Here is a 19,904-nt window from a genome sequence, read left to right on the forward strand (position 1 = left end):
TGGCTACACTGCATGCAATGACCTCCATCTGTTGCATATAGATCATTGCACAGTAAATTCCTTTCTATTCTTTTTTTTCATTAGACAACTGCAATAAAATTAATTCTAGTGGCTGGTTACACTGCCATTTTTATGATGTCAAAACAATGTCTCACTTTACTAAAGAAGTTAAACAGGGAAGTCTGATCTTGTGGAACTATCCTTCTATGGTGAACTATCACTGCATAAATAAGAATATGTTGCTGATAATTTAATACAGTTGCAGATCTGGGGTGAATTTGATCAAGTTGACATTAAAACATGCCCTACTAGTGTCAGTCAGGTTTGTCTGCCTGCATATCAATAGATAAATATTGTTACTGTGGATATTCACTTGGCATCAAGATAATCACAAATACCAATCAAATGTAGTCACTAGAGTTATGAGGTCACCCCTGGTAATAAACTGGCCAGATGGATGATCCAGGATATCCCTTTATATCTTTTTAGACTAAATTCCACAGAAAATATAAAAATAAATTATAGTGCTAAGTTCAGATAATGATAAATATCTTACTGGCGCTTATAAAAGCAACACGATATTTTGTTATGATATGATTCTTTCTTCTCAGAAAGCAGTTGCTATATTAGTCATATATCACTCCAATCATACTATGTAACAAATTACCTCCAAAACTCAGGAGCTTGAAGTAGCAATCCTTCATTTCAGTGGATCTGCAGCACCTGAGGATCTGCTCCCCTTGGCAGGGCTTAGCAAGGCGGCTCTGCTTCAAGTTGCAGGTCAGCGAGTGAGCTAGGAAATACTGTTCCCTGTGTGTTTATCCTCCTTGAACAGGGGGCTAGTCAAGGCACCTTCTTCTCAGTGATGGCAAGAGTGCAGGAGAGCTGACCAACCTGAAAAGTTCAAGCAGGGGTGAGCTACAGCTGGTTGTACTTATTTACAGAGGTTGACTGTTGTATTTTTAGCCTTTTGTGAGTTGGTTGTTAAAAACAGCCATTATTAAAATTTAAATGATAATAAGTCACAATTAAATACATTACATTGTAACAAAGAGAAACAAAGATAAATATTTAAAATGTATCACTTTCTCATTATGTTTCTACATTCTCTTGGTATCTAGAATCTTAAGGTTATTTAGGTCTATTCTGTCTGTATGGTAGATACTACAAATGGTTATGTCTGTATGTCTCTTCCCAGCATTGCACTCACCAGTGTCTCCCAGGTAGCTTGAAAGTGGCAGTAGTGGGAGTATTGATACCATGGAAATTAGCAAATGCAACAAATCAGAACGTTTCTCCTCATGTTGTTAACAACTGATTCTCCACCCACGGCGTTTAATAAATTGAGAGTTGGTTGTTGAACATTTTCAAGGAGAGCATTCATTTCAAGCCTTTGCTTGAATCAGGTCTGCAAATATCCCATCAGCCGAAATCAAGCAGTAATGAAACACGTTCTACCTTTAGTCAAAAGACTGCAAAAGGACTCAAAGGTACATCCAGGAAGAGGGATAAATTGTGGAAGTTCAATCCACCACAGTTAGGAAAAGGCACAAAAGCCATGTGGACAGGGAAGTCAGTGTTTCCCTGTATGAGTGAGTATAGATAACTTTGATTTTCCTCAAAAGCGACTATTCCTCATTATTGCTAACATTTCTTAGAGAAAATATTTAAAATTGACAATTTGGATTACAAAATAATTCTTTTCTATTTGTACTTATAAAACACTGTTTAATTATGATGGCAGACAAACTTGAATAAGCTGGCAGGAGTTGCTTGTTTGTGATTCCTGAACTCTGATAAGCATAATTCCTAGTAAATTTTATTTCATTCTGAATCTATCATGTTCCACCCAAACCCTGACTCTTTCAAGATACTGCAAAGCTGACATGGTCTACGAGAAAAAACCTCTAAGCTTAACTCCATGAATTTAATAGTCTTACTTTCCTTACATGCAGATTTGTCTGTTAATTGGAACCAGTATTCCCAGCTGCACTGAGAACGTTTTCTGAACAAAAGGAGGAGGACATCTTAAAAATTGCAGTGGAAGTCAAGGCAAACCATAATTTACATTTCAGAATATAAATGCCCCAGGGAAGCCTTCTTCCTCTGCTGCCTGGAACTTTGATTGGCATTTCAATAGGACTCCACCAAATTGGAGGTTGGTCCCAGGAAACCCATCCTCATGGTTTCCAATGACTGTAGTTCCAGGCATCTGATCTGAGAAAATAATGTCTCTGAGATCAGGACTTTAAGAAGTTCAGACATCCATGAAAGCCAATGAGAGCCAGAAAAGGAACCCAAGGAAGAGAGCAAGGACATAGGTCCTAAGGATTTGCATTAATAGATGCTTCACTCTGGAGATCAGATGTATTTCTAATTCAAGTTAATTCTGCTGGTATGGTTGTCAATAAAATGGCAAAGAGCAAATACATATCCCAGTCCTACCTCAATACTCATCCTCTCCAGAGATAATTATCTTCCATAATCTCTCTTTAAAGCATTATAAAAATGGCATCTTCTTGGATATATAAAATTCCTAGAAATTGCTGGATAAAAATTTTATTTTGGTTGTTAAAGTCTGGCCTCTTTAGCTCTAAAAATCATTTTTTAAAAAGAGAGAAAGAAATTGAGGTACTTCAGAGTTATTCTCAACTTCTCCCTATACTTAAAAATGGTCACAAAGTTCTATATCACTCCTTTTCTTTTCCAATTCTCCAAAGCATGTAGCTGGAAAACAGTAACCATGCTTTAACCTCATGTCTATTTTTTTCTTTTGTTGCTTGTGCTTTTGGTGCCATATCCAAAAAAAGTATATCATCAGCAAGACCAATGTCAAGGAAATTTTTCTCCTTTTTATTCTAGGAATTTTAGTTTCCAGCCTTACATTTAAGTCTTTTTTTTTTAATTGAAGTACAGTTGACTAATAATATTATAATTAGTTTCAGGTGTACAACATAGTGATTTGATATTTCTATAGATTATAGTCCATATTATTATAACATGTTAACTATATTCCTTGTGTTGTACTTTACATTTTGTAACTTATTTAATTTATAACTAGTAGTTTGTATCTCTTAATCCCCTTCACCTATCTTGCCCCTCCCCCAACCCCTCTCCTCCGGTAACCACCAGTTTGTAGTGTATCTATGCCTTTACTTCTGTTTTGTTATATTTACTCATTCATTTTATTTTTTAGATTTCACATATAAGTGAAAACACAGTATTTAACTTTCTCTAAGTTTTTAATCCATTTTGAGTTAATTTTGTAACTGGTGCAAAAAAGGGTCCAGTTTCATTCTTTTTTTTCTTAAGATTTAATTTTATTTATTTTTGGCTGCGTTGGGTCTTCGTTGCTGCGTGTGGGGTTTCTCTAGTTGCGGCGAGCAGGGGCTACTCTTTGCTGCGGTGTGAGGGCTTCTCACTGCGGTGGCTTCTCTTGTTGCGGAGTATGGGCTCTAGGTGCATGTGCTTCAGTAGTTGCAGCACACGGGCTCAGTAGTTGTGGCTCACAGGCTCCAGGGCACAAGCTCAGCAGTTGTGGCGCACGGGCTTAGTTGTTCCGTGGCATGTGGGATCTTCCTGGACCAGGGCTCGAACCCATGGCCCCTACATTGGCAGGTGGATTCTTATCCACTGTGCCACCAGGAAGTCCCAGTTTCATTCTTTTACCTGTGAACATTCAGTTTTCCTATCGCCATTTGTTGAAGAGACTATATTTTCCCTACTAAGTATTCTTTACTCCCTTGTCGAATATTAGTTGGCTGTATGTGTGTGGATTTATTTCTGGGCTCTGGATTCTGTTCCATTTGTTTTTCTGTCTTTTTATGCCAGTACTATACTGTATTGATTACTACAGGTTTGCAATATACTTTGAAATCAGGCATTGTGATACCTCCAGCTTTGTTCTTTCTCAAGATTGCTTTGGCTATTGGCGGGGGGGTGGTGCTCTTCTGTGGTTCCACACAAATTTTAAGATTGTTTTTTCTCCTTCTGTAAAAAATGCCATTGGAATTTTGATAGAATTTTGAATCTACAGATAGCTTTGGATAGTATAGACATTTTAACAATATTAATTCTTCCGATCCATGAGCACAGAATATATTGCCATTTATTTGCATCTTCTTGAATATTTTTCATCAGTGTCATAGTTTTCAGTGTACAGATCTCTCAATTACTTGGTTAAATTTGTTCCTAAGTACTTTATTGTTTTTGATGCTATCACAAATGGGGTTATTTCTTTTTCAGATAGTTAATTTTTAGTGTATAGAATTGCTACAGATTGTCATATGTTGATTTTATATCCTGCTACTTTACTGAATTCATTTATTTGTTCTCACATATTAAAAAATTGCTTTTGTGGAGTCTTTAAGGTTTTCTACATATAAAATCATGTCACCAGACAATTATACATTTTCCTTCCCAATTTTGATGCCTTTTATTTCATTTTCTTGACTGATTGCTGTGGCTAAGGCTCCCAGTACTGGTAAGAATGGGGAAACTTGTCTTTTTCCCCATCTTAGAGGAAAAGCTTTCAACTCTGATTCCTCTGGCATATATTCTGCATGTTGAGATTGTTTTATTTTTTCGATTGTATTAGTTATGCACTCATCTTTCTATTTGAGATTCTCCTGTGCATGCAGTTTGATCTACCTTCAGCAATCTTGGAAGAAGGAAAGGACATGCTTCTCATGGGTATACACAAGTAGCTTATGTGTGGGTGTATGTGTTCTCTTTTCCTCTTTTTTTTTTTCTACAGGGAGCATTTGCTTGCCTCACTGGTCTCAGTGCTTACACTCACTGCTCTGGTTGATTAGAACCAGCTTGAGGCATGGAGTTGGGGGCCACTGGCTGAGTTATTTAAAAGTTAAACACATCCTACACCTGGTTCTCTGTAATATCTAGACTGAAAATACCAATGGAGTCACTATCTCCTTTTACTGTCATTTTTCACAGAAGTACTCTCCTGTGTTTGTTTTAGCATGCTTTCTCCTTAATTAGTTGGGTCCTATCAAAGTTTCATCTCTTAGAGTCTATACTTGTGAAACATTAATAAACTGAAACCTCAATTAGAGTTGAGAGACCAGAAGAGGGAACTTTCATGCCCTGTGCTGAGGGTGGAGCCCAAGAGGAAGAAGAAAGAGTCCCCTTCTCTCCTGACAAGGGCTCAGCCAATGAAAATCCATGAGCTCTTTGTTTACTACAGCCCTCCCAACTTCCTTTTCCTCTCTATAAAAGGGTTCTCCTTTCCTTCCTGTGTGGGAACTTGCACATGACTTGCCATGAATATAGACCCTGAGTTGCAATTCTCTGCTGATCCTGAATAAATCCATTTTTGCTGCAGAACTATCTGAAAATCTATTTGTTTTAGGTCAATGAACTCCAACTTTGACATGTTTTAAGGGTTAGAAGATGAGGAGGCAGGAGATGTGCTTAGCCCTCTATACTGATCCTAAGCCAGTATTGCAAAATGTATAAGCATGAGATACATTAGTGATTGTGATAAAGATAATGATGAAGAGGATGCTTTATTTTGGTTTACCATTACTCTAATCAGAATGGATATTCAGCTAATATGCACCAGGATATCCACACTAGCTGTATATAACCAGCATCTATTTTGATTGTTCCTGCCCATGCCATGCTTGCTGTTAAATAATGTAAATATCATATTTAGCTGTGATGCTTGCAAGGTACACAAAGAATAATCTGGAAAAGCTGGTAAGGAAATAACACTTCGGAAGTTCTTGCCCTTTTAAATTGGTAGAGTTGACGACATCTTGTTTCTCTGCCTATTTGCTACAGGAATCTGTTAAGGAATCAGAGGAGAATGTGCCTGTCCATTTGATAGGAAGCAAGATGTAGTGCAGGCACACTAGACCAAAATAAATCTCTCACTGATGTATTACTAAGCCTTGGTTTTCATCCACTAGAACCACAAAAACGGACTCATGTTTTTTTTCCCTTCTAGGTATCTATTATGACAAAGCCTAAGGTCTATATTGCCCCAAACTTTAAGCAAGCTATTCCCACATAAACCTGCCATCTTTACCCACTGAGATGAGATGCAAATATCTGATAGGATTAAATACCTTTCTTAGGATATCACTTTCTTGTTTTAGTCTTCACCCTTTGACTTTATTCTTTAAAAAGATGTGTTTTTTTATTTTTGAATTTTATTTATTTATTTATACAGCAGGTTCTTATTAGTTATCCATTTTATACATATTAGTGTATATATGTCAATCCCAATCTCCCAATTTATTCTTAATGTCACATGAATGCAATTTTATTTTTTGGAAGATGGTCAGGGTCTGCTGACCATCCTTACACACAGACTGCCTGGAGCTAACTCTAAGTACAGCTCCAGGGGTTAGAGATAAAAAATAATAAAAAAGTGAGCAAGGGTTTATGTGTTGGCATGTCAAATTTCTAGGCAACCAAAGGAAAAACCTGGAAACATTATTTTATCTGTAATAATGAAAGCTTGAGGTCTTTGGGACACAGGAGGTGGTTAAAAGGGCCTTCAAATTGCAGGCTTGGAGATTTCCTCAAAATGCCTCCTCCACAGCTGTCCTCTTAATGCACCTGTCAGAGGCTCCACTCTGTTCTGTAATGGTTTTTAAAATGTCATACTCCCATGTAAAGATTTTACCCCTTTTTCTCTAAGCAAATTTTGCTGAAAGCAAAACAAAATAGGCCTTTGAAGTGGGGGAAAAAAATCAAACACCTAAGACATAAAAAGGAAAATTTCAAATTTGGAAGATTAATACCAACTTTAGGACTGCATTTTTGGGGACCAGCAGTGTCCAGTAAATTCTGATGACAGTCTGATGGCGCTTGAAACTGGACACTGAAAATAGCACACTTGCAGATAGGACACTTACAATATTGATAATATTGCAGATTATCAATATTCACCAATATGTTAATCTTGAAGCTCTAACAACTGCTTCCAATTTCGGTTAAACTAATCTCTTCAAGCAGTGGTTCTCAAAAGTGTGGTCCCTGCACTAGTAGCAACATCACCTGGGAGCCATTAGAAAAGTTCATTCTCAGGCCCTACCCCAGACCTACTGAATCAAAAACTCTGAGGGTTGGCCTTGCAATCAATTTTAATGAACTTCCCCACAAGATTCTGATATCTCAGAGAATCATCCCGGGAAGAATGTCATCCAAGGTCACAGCCATGGTACTCTCCCTTTGGATATCTCAATTTCCCCTATGTATAGTATTTCTCTGGGTAAGTAAACAATGTTCATATAAAGCTGCAAAGGACTGGCAGAGATTTCTAAAGTACCAGGAACTGGGAGTGTGGGCAAAGCTTGCTATCTGGCCAATAATCCTGGGCCTGCCCCATCCGGGGACTTTGACCTCTATACAGACGAGACATTTGGCTATTAGAATTTCTCTGTCTCTGCTCCTCCAGCTCCCAAACCTGCTTCTGGCCTCATCCTCACTGGGTGACCAGCCTGAACTCCCTTCCCCCACTGGTTGGTGTTCTGGTTTGTTTTCAACTCTGCTTGCTTCCTTCATTTTCCCCATCACTCCTTCTATCAGCTCTCACCATGGAAACAAGCCCTAAATCAGCGGGAGGTCTAAGAGGCCAGCATTTCCCAGGGAGGGTGATTAACACTGTTCTGTCCATTCCCAATCCATTTGTATTTAAATTTAAAATCTGTCTTCTGGTGTATCTAATACAATTGCCATTTCTGGAATGAAGAAACGGATTGAGAGAAGCTCAAAAAAAGAAAAAAGTCCCAAGGTGACACAATTCTCAAATGCTTGATGTGGAAACCAAACCTATTTTTACCTGCCTGTAAATTTCTTGTTGCCATCCCTCACCACACTCTCTCAGATGTGTTAGGCTCCTGTTTTGTCTGTAAGGTCTGTACTGTACTTCTGGTTTGTATGGACAGAAATTTAGGGCTTGAAAATTATAGGTGTTGCTGAGTTTGCCTAGTTCTATTTATAAACGAAACACAGCCGATGCTTTCGTTTCAGATACAGATCACAGAAAAAAGGTAAAACAGTTCTTAATCACTTGCCATTTCTTTCCTCTTCTTTCACAGAGGACTGTGTTACTTTTTCATCCGCACTTTAAAAATACCCTTTGGAAATGCCATTGAAGATGAAGGAAGGAGAGAAAGATGGGGTTTATCCTGGTACGCTTTGCAGGTCAAATATAAAACTAAGGACAGTGGCACATATAAAAAGGAATATATTTTTTCTGCTTTAATCAACGTGTGAGTAGGGCAAAAATTAATTAATATTTTTTAAGTTTAAAATAAGGGTGCACCAACTGAAGTCAAGTTCAGGAGTCTGAGTGGTGAGAACGATTCTAATATGAGAATCTGTATAAATGACATAGAGTGAACCCAAATACCTTCTTGGATTAGACTCTCAAAACCGTTTTTACCTCTCCTTTCCAATCAGAATCTGCACTTAAGAGGAAAAAATGAATAAAACTGTTTGGTTCTCACTCAAAGGAAATAAGAAAATAAGGATGCAAAACAAACCAAAACAAAACAAAAAGGAATATGTTTGGATATCTTTACCTCTCCAGAGGCAACAGCCCAGAGAAATGGGCTTGAAGCTACAGCAAAAAAGATTTGAGCATGACTTGGTCAGAAAGGAAGGCCTAGGGTTGCTAGTTGTTTTTCCAGTGTTTTTTTTTTGGTTAATAAATCTGGCTAAAACTACTCCAAAGATGACAAATGCAAGAGACAAAGAGACATATACAAAACTTGTGAATGGGGGTATGAGAAATGAAGCCACAGCAGACAGCTAAGAAATAAGACACAAAGGGAAGTTTGTGTATATTACATCAATGTCTCTTTTTAATGGATGAGCCATACAAAGACTGGTGAATGAGCTGTCTTCAGCCTTTCCTTTTCATATATATGGAGCACAAGGGAAAAAAAAAAGACTGTGTATATCTTGGTGTTCTCTTCCATATAAACATTGGAATCAGTTTTTTGATATCCACAAAATAACTTTCTGGAATTTCAATTAGGATTGTGTTGAATCTATAGATCAAGTTGGTAAGAACAGATATCTTCACGATATTGAGCATTCCTAAACAAGCACATGGAAGATCTCCCCATGGGTTTTGTTCTTTGATTTCTCTCATTAGGGTTTTATAGTTTTTCTCATATATTTATGTGTACGATACGTAGTATCATTCCTATAGTATCATATGTATACATATATAACACATATTTCTGTATTTTTTGTTTCATTTTTCTCTGCTGTAATTCTCCATCATTTGATCCAGTTTTGCCCATTTATTCTATAATTTCCTTAGCAAATTTATAATAATTTCCAACACACTGTTTTTACTTATTTTTATTTATTTATTTATTTGGCTGTGCTGGGTCTTAGTTGTGGCATGCGAACTCTTAGTTGCGGCATGTGGGATCTAGTTCCCTGACCAGGGATTGAACCCATTGGGAGCTTGGAATCTTAACCACTGGACCACCTGGGATGTCCCCAATACACTGTTTTTAAATTTTAATACCAGAGTCTCTGTGGATCTACCTCTATTATATACTTTTACCTTTGCCTATGTACCATATTTTTTAGACCTTTTTACATGGTTCATACTTTTTACTGTGTTCTGGATATTGGATTTAAACAAAAATAACAGAGACTAGAGTTAATACTATTTTTTACCAAAGCAGGCAAGAGAGTTCTATTGTGAGAAAACGAAGGACAGAAAATGTTCCCTTTCATCTGTTCAGGTATTTAGCTGGGTCTAAGCTGTGTGTAGCTTTAATTAGTTTCAATTTGCATTTGGTTTTTAAAATCTTCGTTGAATCTGACTTGTTTTTAAATTTAGGGCACTTCCTCTTGAAGGTTTCTGGGATACAGATACCACATGACTATGAAAGATTTCCTTCTGCTTATAGCATGTGCCACCCCCCGCCCCCTGGCAATGGCAGGTAGTAGGACAGAATATGCAAGCATGGAGAACTAGAGCTCTATTGGGGGAGATTCCAGATCCCAATCCCTCTTGACATCCCACACAGCCATTACTTCTGAGAAATCTGATCCACAATCACAGTGCCATTGAAACCGAGCAGGTCCTTCCTCCCCATGTCCTCCGCCTGGCTTTTGTCTGTGCAAAAACTTTAGCCAAAGAATACGTTTAATCAGAGAAGTGAAAAAATGCAGAAACAAAGGAAAATAGTCCATCAAGACTAAATAATAATAGTTTAGTCATGAAGCAAAGTCAAGGACCTTTAGTTCCTCCTCAAGGGCTATAGATAATATCCTGCGAGCTGTCTTATAGATACTAAAACCCCCACCAGGTGGAAGAAGTTAACTACATGATGACCAGACTGTAGCCATGACATAAGCTGCCGCAATTCCAAGAACAGCCTCAAAGAAACGGGAACAAATTGACCCTGGAACTGTACTTAACACAATCAAGACCATGCTGATCAGACCATCACATGACCAGTTTCAAGATGACTGTCAGAGCTGACTGTGCTGTTTCCGCATGTAGCCCCCTCCCTCCTGCCTGTAAAAGCTCTTGCCCATTGGTTGTCAGTGGGGGGAGTGGGCCTTTGGACATGAGTCTGCCCTACCCACTGTTTGCCGGCCTGCAAAATAAAGCAAGCTTTCCTTTCCACCAGCCTTGCCTCTTTATGGGCTTTACAGCGGCGAGCAGCCAGACTCCGCTTTCGGTAACGCTATCACCACTTACATATATTGACTCATTTATTATTAATGACAACATTGTGAGAGATTCACTATTATTGTTCCCATTTTGGAAATGAGAAAACTGAGGCAGAGATGTTCAAACAAACAAACAAACAAAAATCCTTGCCCAAGGTCATACAACTAGTAAATAGCTCACATGAAGTTCAGGCTCTGTAATCAGTATAGCAAGCTCAATTTCAGAAGGACTTCCCTGGGGAAGCTGCTTTCTACGGCTTGCGAGCTAGAATCAGTAGTAAAGGATGTCTTGTACATATTTCAATCCCTTTGCTCCTCCATACCCCCAGGTAGGGCTGTTTCTTTTCCAAACAATTGTTTGAATAAAGAAGTCATGTCTGCTCTATCTCTGTGCGTTTTCAGAGGGTACTGTTTAGCATACCCTATATGATTCTATCAACATCAATAAGATTGGTAGGCTTATACTTTACCCTGATCATGTCCTGCTCTTTATATATGTCTGCTTACCTGGTTCCATTTGGCTTTGAGCCCTCCTGACTGAACCCTGTGCTTGTTCTTTGGACAGAAGGAAGGATCTGACTTTTCTTTATCCCATGATCTATCTCACTAAGCCTCCATCTCTGGTTGTCGTGGTCAGTAGAATGCCCTTTCCCAGGCCCTGAGAGCACATCTTAGCCTTTGTCCCTTCTGGGTTTTTTGATTAGGAGGAATTTGGATGACAACAAGAAGACAGCAGCAATAGCTTAGATATATTGCCTATTAAACATTTGCATGTGTCTCAAATGCTGATAAATATTATTCTGACTGGAAACTATATGGTTATTAAATTTTGTATTTTGTGCCCCAATATGAAATGATTCAATTATGAATGGAACTGAAGCCAAATTTAAAAAAACGCAGAACAGGTAGATTCAATAATGTAGATACTCAATAGTATTTTATGTGTCAGGTTTCAGGCAAGACTGAGGATGAATTCTAATTCAGGTTGAAAGAATATTCAGAGTGTCACCTCATACCAAGCAAAGAGCTACACTGTACACACAACAAGTGGATATTCCACCAACATTCATTTTGATAAATGTAAAAGACCATCATTGGCGTTTAGATAACCAATGTTCATATTCGGGGCTCTCACTGTCATGACAAAGATTGGAAACAGAACGGAAAATGTCACAGTATCAGGTATTTTTCTAAAAGTACAAGAACGTGTCACTAGTATCCTGTGTTCTTACGAGCACATTTTCTTTAAGATGAAAAATGACAACTCAACATGACTGTTCTCTCCACAAAGCAGAGAACAAAGTCCAAAGAGAAGCATACTAATTTTCCAGCCAATGACTATTCTGGTGCTTAAATAACCTAAATACTGTGGGCAACTGCTTTAGTTGCAGAGAAAATACATTCAGAAATGAAGTAACCATCCCCAGCTAATGACAACGGGAGCCCACCCTTATTCCTGCATTTAGCGAAGGCCTGTCCTGCTGTCTTTTCCTTTGAAGTTCCACAGAGAGACACATTAAGGGGGTGAATCCTTCCATTTCGGGTTCCATTTAGGCCACCCTATTAACTTTCTGTTAAAAGCTTTTTCTTTTTCGTTTTTTTTTTTTTTTTTTCCCCATTTGAACATTTTCTTGTAAAATCTCTGGCCGGAAGAAAAATTCTTTTTAGAAAACTTTGACTGAAATATAGAAGCAGGTGTTAAGTTACAAGCCTTTGAAAAGCAGTGTAGGTTTTCCAGCTCTGTAAAAAAATATTCAGTTCTATTTTTTACTTGCTATAGTCTTAAGTCAAATACAGTTTGATATAAAACTCCAAATCTGCCCTTAATTGATCCTATTTGAGAAGCAGCGGGTCAAAATTTTGGTGAAATTTCATGCATTAACTTTTTTTAACTGAAACTCCTGACGATCACAACCCTAGGATGATGCTATTCACTGCTTTATCCCATACTTGCAGGTATAAAAAATGGCAGAATCGTTATTCTGAAACAATCCCCTAGTTGTCCCCTGTGCAACATTTGTAAAGATATCACTTGGCATCTCATAGGGGACTGCCAGTGGCTTAAATTATGATTAGCCAGAACAGCTAGGAAAGGGGTAATTTGAGGATGCATATTAGGACCTTCTGCTCCCAAATACCAAGTGTGCTATCTCTTGCTACTATAGCTTAGGTTCTTTGCATGTTGAAAACTTCAGAGAGCTTTTTGCAGTCATTTGTGGATGTGCAGCACCCTGGGAAGTACTCAATATTAAGAACTAAGATCACAGCAAAGGAAACCATAAACAAAACAAAAAGACAACCCACAGAATGGGAGAAAATATTTGCAAACAAAGTGACCAACAAGGGACAAATCTGTAAAATATAAAAATAGCACATGCAGCTCAACATAAAAAAAACCAAACAGGGGCTTCCCTGGTGGCGCAGTGGTTGAGAGTCCGCCTGCCCATGCAGGGAACACAGGTTTGTGTCCCGGTCCGGGAAGATCCCACATGCCACGGAGTGGCTGGGCCCGTGAGCCATGGCTGCTGAGCCTGCGTGTCCGGAGCCTGTGCTCCGCAACAGGAGAGGCCACAACAGTGAGAGGCCCGCATACCGCAAAACAAACAAACAAACAACCCAATCAAAAAATGGGCAGAAGATCTAAATAGACATTTCTTCAAAGAAAACATACAGATGGCCAAAAGCACAGAAAAAGATGCTGAACGTCACTAATTATTAGAGAAATGCAAATCAAAATTACAATGAGGTATCACCTCGCACCACTCAGAATAGCGATCACCAGTAAGTCTACAAACAATAAATGCTGAAGAGGGTGTGGAGAAAAGGGAACCCTTCTACACTGTTAGTGAGAATGTAGATGGTAACAGCCACCATGGACAGCAGTACGGAGGTTCCTTAAAAAACGGAAAATAAAGCTACCACATGATCCAGCAACCCCACTCCTGGGCATGTATCCAGGGAAAACCATAATTCAAAAAGATACATGCACCCCAATATTCATAGAAGCACTATTTACAATAGCCAGGACATGGAAGCAACCTAAATATCCATCAACAGAGGAACGGATAAAGATGTGGGGTGTGTGTGTGTGTGTGTGTGTGTGTGTGTGTGTGTGTGTGTGTGTGTGTATATATATATATATATATATATATATATATAAAATGAAATATTACTCAGCCATGAAAAGAACAAAATAATATCATTTGCAGCAACATGGATGGACCCAAAGATTATAATAGTGAAGTAAGCCAGACAGAGAAAAACAAGTATCATATGATATTGCTTATATGTGGAATCTAAAAAAATGAACTTATTTACAAAACAGAAATAGAGTCACAGATGTAGAAAACAAACTTACAGTTACCAGGGGAGAAAGGGGGGTGGTGGTGAGGGATAAACTGGGAGATTGTGATTGACATATACACACTACTATATATAAAATAGATAACTAGTAAGGACCTACTGTACAGCACAGGGAACTCATCTCAATACTCTGTAATGACTTATATGGGAAAAAAATTTTAAAAACAATGGACTCATGTATATGGGTAACTGATTCACTTTGCTGTTCAGCAGAAACTAACACAACATTTTAAATCAACTATACTCCAATAAAAATTTAAAAAAAAAAAAACTAAGATCACATTAAAGAGAATCTTGTGAGAGTAACAGATTAGTCCTGTTTTGAGAAGGCTTAATAAAACACGAGGTTAGGTTCATATAACCCTTGATGATGAAAGCTTCTCAGTCAAAAGAGGTCATAATGGATGCTTATATAGAGGAAGTAGAATATCCAAATAAAACCTTTTCATAGGGAAACTGCAACTTTTGGACAATGTGGATGGGCTGAATATCACAATGTGAGAGTTGGAGGAATGGACTTAAAAGTGAGATGCGGGATCATGTAAGCCAGTTAAGAAAGGGATTTACCCATAGTCCTTAAGAAACGATGGAAGCCTTTAAGGAGAAAAATGATGACATATTTGAATTTTAGAAAGTACATTCCATCCAGAAAAAATCAGGGAAGGTGGATCAGAAGGAGAAATCAAGGGAGAAAGAAAATCCATCAAGAAAATTGTAATTTGGATGTCTGAGGGGAAGGAATGAAGTTAATATATTTTGAAAATAAAGAACATAATATGGTTAAGAATGATTTGAAGATTTTATATGAATAGAAAGAGAAAATTTTTCAGCATGTTTATGAGCAGTAATATAAGGGACTGTAGAACACTACTAAATTTTCGTTTATACTTTATTTTTTAATTTTATTAAAAATTTATTTAATTTAACCCTTCTGTTTGTTAATATGGTATATATCACATTGATTGATTTGCGTATATTGAAGAATCCTTGTATTCCTGGGATAAACCCCACTTGATCATGGTGTATGATCCTTTTAACGTGCTGTTGGATTCTGTTTGCTAGTATTTTCTTGAGGATTTTTGCATCTATGTTCATCAGTGATATTGGCCTGTAGTTTTCTTTCTCTGTGACATCTTTGTCTGGTTTTGGTATCAGGGTGATGGTGGCCTCGTAGAATGAGTTGGGTAGTGTTCCTCCCTCTGCTATAGTTTGGAAGAGTTTGAGAAGGATAGGTGTTAGCTCTTCTCTAAATGTTTGATAGAATTCGCCTGTGAAGCCATCTGGTCCTGGGCTTTTGTTTGTTGGAAGATTTTTAATCACAGTCTCAATTTCAGTGCTTGTGATTGGTCTGCTTATATTTTCTATTCTTTCCTGGTTCAATCTTGGATGGTTGTGCTTTTTTAAGAATTTGTCCATTTCTTCCAGGTTGTCCGTTTTATTGGCATAGAGTTCCTTGTAGTAATCTCTCATGATCCTTTTATTTCTGCAGTGTCAGTTGTTACTTTTCCATTTTCATTTCTAATTCTGTTGATTTGAGTCTTCTCCCATTTTTTCTTGATAGTCTGGCTAATGGTGTATCAATTTTGTTTATCTTCTCAAAGAACCAGCTTTTAGTTTTGTTGATCTTTGCTATTGTTTCCTTCATGTCTTTTTCATTTATTTCTGATCTGATCTTTATGATTGCTTTCCTTCTGCTAACTTTGGGATTGTTTTGTTCTTCTTTCTCTAATTGCCTTAAAAGAAAGGATAGGTTGTTTATTTGAGATGTTTCTTGCATCTTGAGGTAGGATTGTAGTGCTATAAACTTCCTTCTTAGAACTGTTTTTGCTGCATCCAACAGGTTTTGGGTCATCGTGTTTTCATTGTCATTTGTTTGTAGGAATTTTTTGATTTCCTCTTTGATTTCTTCAGTGATCTCTTAGTTATTTAGTAGTGTACTGTTTAGCCCCATGTGTTTGTATTTTTTACAGTTTTTTCCTGTAATTGATATCTAGTCTCAGCACTGTGGTGGGAAAGGATACTTGATATGATTTCCATTTTCTTAAATTTACCAAGGCTTGATTTGTGACCCAAGATATGATCTATCCTGGAGAATGTTCCATGAGTACTTGAGAAGAAAGTGTATTCTTTTGTTTTTGGATGGAATGTCCTATAAATATCAATTAAATCCATCTTGTTTAATGTATCATTTAAAGCTTGTGTTTCCTTATTTATTTTCATTTTGGATGATCTGTCCATGGGTTAAACTGGGTTTTTAAGTGCCCTACTATGATTGTGTTACTGTCAATTTCCCCTTTTATGGCTGTTAGCATTTGCCTTATGTATTGAGGTGCTCCTATGTTGGATGCATAAATATTTACAATTGTTATATCTTCTTGGATTGATCCCTTGATCATTATGTATTGTCCTTCTTTGTCTCTTGTAATAGTCTTTATTTTAGAGTCTATTTTGTCTGATATGAGAATTGCTACTCCAGCTTTCTTTTGATTTCCATTTGTATGGAATATCTTTTTCCATCCCCTCACTTTCAGTCTGTATGTGTCCCTAGGTCTGAAGGGGGTCTCTTGTAGACAGCATATATCGGGGTCTTATTTTTATATCCATTCAGCCAATCTATGTCTTTTGGTGGGAGCATTTAATCCATTTACATTTAAGGTAATTATTGATATGTATGTTCCTATTACCATTTTCTTAATTGTTTTGGGTTTGCTATTATAGGTCTTTTCCTTCTCTGTGTTTCCTGCCTAGAGAAGTTTCTTTAGCATTTATTGCAAAGCTGGTTTGGTGGTGCTGAATTCTCTTAGTTTCTGCTTGCCTGTAAAGGTTTCAGTATCTCGGATGAATCTGAATGAGACCCCTGCTGGGTAGAGTAATCTTGGTTGTAGGTTTTTCCCTTTCATCATGTTAAGTATTTCCTGCCACTCCCTTCTGGCTTGCAGAGTTTCTGCTGAAAGATCAGCTATTAACCTTATGGAGATTCCCTTGTATGTTATTAGTTGCTTTTCCCTTGCTGCTTTTAATATTTTTTCTTTGTATTTAATTTTTGATAGTTTGATTAATATGTGTCTTGGTGTGTTTCTCCTTGGATTTATCATGTATGGGAGTCTCTGTGCTTCCTGGACTTCATTGACTACTTCCTTTTCCATGTTAGGGAAGTTTTCAACTATAATCTCTCCAAATATTTTCTGAGTCCCTTTCTTTTCTCTTCTTCTTCTGGGACCCCTTTAATTTGAATGTTGGTGCACTTAATGATGTCCCAGATGTCTCTGAGACTGTCCTCAATTCTTTTCATTATTTTTTCTTTATTCTGCTGTGCGGTAGTTATTTCCACTATTTTATCTTCCAGGTCACTTATCTGTTCTTCTGCCTCCATTATTCTGCTATGGATTCCTTCTAGAGAATTTTTAATTTCATTTATTGTGTTGTTCACCATTGTTTGTTTGCTCTTTAGTTCTTCTAGGTCCTTGTTAAATGTTTCTTGTATCTTCTCCATTCTACTTCCAAGATTTTGGATCATCTTTACTATCGTTACCCTGAATTCTTTTTCAGGTAGACGGCCTATTTCCTCTTCAGTTGTTTGGTCTGGTGGCTTTTTACTTTGCTCCTTCATCTGCTGCATATTTCTCTATCTTCTCATTTTGCTTAACTTACTGTGTTTGGGGTCTCCTTTTCGCAGCCTGCAGTTTTGTACTTCCTGTTGTTTTTGGTGTCTGCCCCCAGTGGCTAAGGTTGGTTCAGTGGGTTGTGTAGGCTTCCTGGTGGAGGGGACTGGTGCCTGTGTTCTGGTGGATGAGGCTGGATCTTGTCTTTCTGGTGGGCAGGACTGCGTCCAGTGGTGTTTTTTCGGGTGTCTGTGAGCTTATTATGATTTTAGGCAGCCTCTCTGCTAATGGGTGGGGTTGTGTTCCTGTCTTGCTAACTGTTTGGCGTGGGGTGTCCAGCACTGGAGCTTGCTGGTTATTGAGTGGAAATGGGTCTTAGCGTTGAGATGGAGATCTCTGGGAGAGCTCTCGCTGATTGATATTACATGGGGCCCGAGGTCTCTGGTGGTACAGTGTCCTGAACTCGGCTCTCCCACCTTAGAGGCTCAGGCCTGACACCCTGCCAGAGCACCAAGACCCTGTCAGCCACACGGTTCAGAAGAAAAGGGAGAAAAAAAACAAAAGGAAAAAAAAGTTATTAAAATATAAAATAAAAAAATGAAAAATAATAAAGAAAGAAGAGAGCAACCAAACCAATAAAAAAATCCACCAATGATAACAAGCACTAAAAACTATACTAAGATAAACATAAAAATCAGAAACTAGTCAGTCACATACAGCAAACCCTAAGTCTACAGTTGTTCCCAAAGACCACTGCCTCAATTTTGGGATGATTTGTTGTCTATTCAGGTGTTCCAGATGCAAGGTATTATCAAATTGGTTGTGGACATTTAATCCACTGCTCTTGAATTTGCTGGGGGAAACTTCCCTTTCTCTTCTTTGTTCGCAAAACTCCTGGGGTTCAGCTTTGGATTTGGCCCCACCTCTGTGTATAGGTCACCCTCTGGTGTCTGTCCTTCGTCCAGACAGGAGGGGGTTAAAGGAGCAGCTGATTAGGGGGCTCTGGCTCACTCAGACTGGGGGAAGGGAGGGGTATGGAATGTGGGGCAAGCCCGTGGCGGCAGAGGCCAGCTTGACGTTGTAATAGCCTGAGGCGCCATGTGTTCTCCCGGAGAAGCTGTCCCTGGATCATGGGACCCTGACAGTGGCGGGCTGCACAGGCTCCCGGGAGGGGAGGTATGGATAGTGACCTGTGCTTGCACACAGGCTTCTTGGTGGCTGCAGCAGCAGCCTTAGCATTTCATGCCCGTCTCTGGTGTCCGTGCTGATAGCCGCAGCTCGCGCCCGTCTCTGGAGCTCGTTTAGGCGGTGCTGAATCCCCTCTCCTTTTGCACCCCGTTAACAATGGCCTCTTGCCTCTTAGGCAGTTCCAGAGTTTTTTCTGGACTCCCTCCCGGCTAGCTGTGGTGCACTAGCCCCTTTCAGGCTGTTTTCATGCAGCCAATCCCAGTCCTCTCCCTGGGGTCTCACTCCGAAGCTGGAGCCTGAGCTCCCAGTCCCCACCCATCCCAGCTGGTGGGTGAGCAGACAAGCCTCTTGGGCTGGTGAGTGCTGGTCGGCACTGATCCTCTGTGCAGGAATCTCTCCGCTTTGCCCTCTCCACCCATATTGCTGCGCTCTCCTCCGTGGCTCTGAAGTATCCCTCCTGTTACCCCCTTGTCTCCGCCAGTGAAGGGGCTCCCTAGTGTGTAGAAACTTTTCCTCCTTCACAGCTCCCTCCCAGTGGTGCAGGTCCTGTCCCTATTCTTTTGTCTCCGTTTTTTCTTTTGCCCTACCCAGGTACATGGAGAGTTTCTTGCCTTTTGGGAAGTCTGAGGTCTTCTGCCAGCATTCAGTAGGTGTTCTGTAGGAGTTGTTCCACATGTATATGTATTTCTGATGTATTTGTGGGGAGGAGGGTGATCTGCACTTCTTACTCCTCTGCCATCTTGAAGTGTCCTGTTCTGTACTAACCTTCTATGTCACATTAATTTGTCCTTCAAGTTGCTAGACACTAAACACTTATTTTTTTAACATGAGTATCTGAACACATTCCTAAAATGTAAACTTCTGTTCCCATGTCTACTAAGTTGTACAAATTGGAAGAGATCATAGTCTTTGTACATAACATAGGACAGATAAAGGACAGGTTTTCAGAAAGCATTTACTTGACTAGATCGACCAGGATATAACAGTAACAATCACAATCATCAACACAATGGCAAATAGCTCTACTATATTGTTTACAAAATACATTTCACATGCATTATCTCATGTGAC

At 38.8% G+C, this 19,904-nt stretch overlaps 1 long non-coding RNA gene across 1 annotated transcript in view; it reads right to left on the minus strand.

Moving 5' to 3' along the window:
• Positions 1 to 759: 759 nt before the first annotated feature.
• LOC125965617 (uncharacterized) overlaps positions 760 to 19,904 on the minus strand; it is a 105,105-nt gene continuing 85,960 nt past the window's right edge. Inside the window, exon 3 of the long non-coding RNA XR_007479708.1 lies at positions 760 to 894. This is a non-coding gene — a long non-coding RNA (uncharacterized LOC125965617). The remainder of the gene's footprint in view (positions 895 to 19,904) is intronic.

The sequence above is a fragment of the Orcinus orca genome, chromosome 10, assembly GCF_937001465.1.
Source record: "Orcinus orca chromosome 10, mOrcOrc1.1, whole genome shotgun sequence".
In the NCBI taxonomy this organism is placed as follows: Eukaryota; Metazoa; Chordata; class Mammalia; order Artiodactyla; family Delphinidae; genus Orcinus; species Orcinus orca.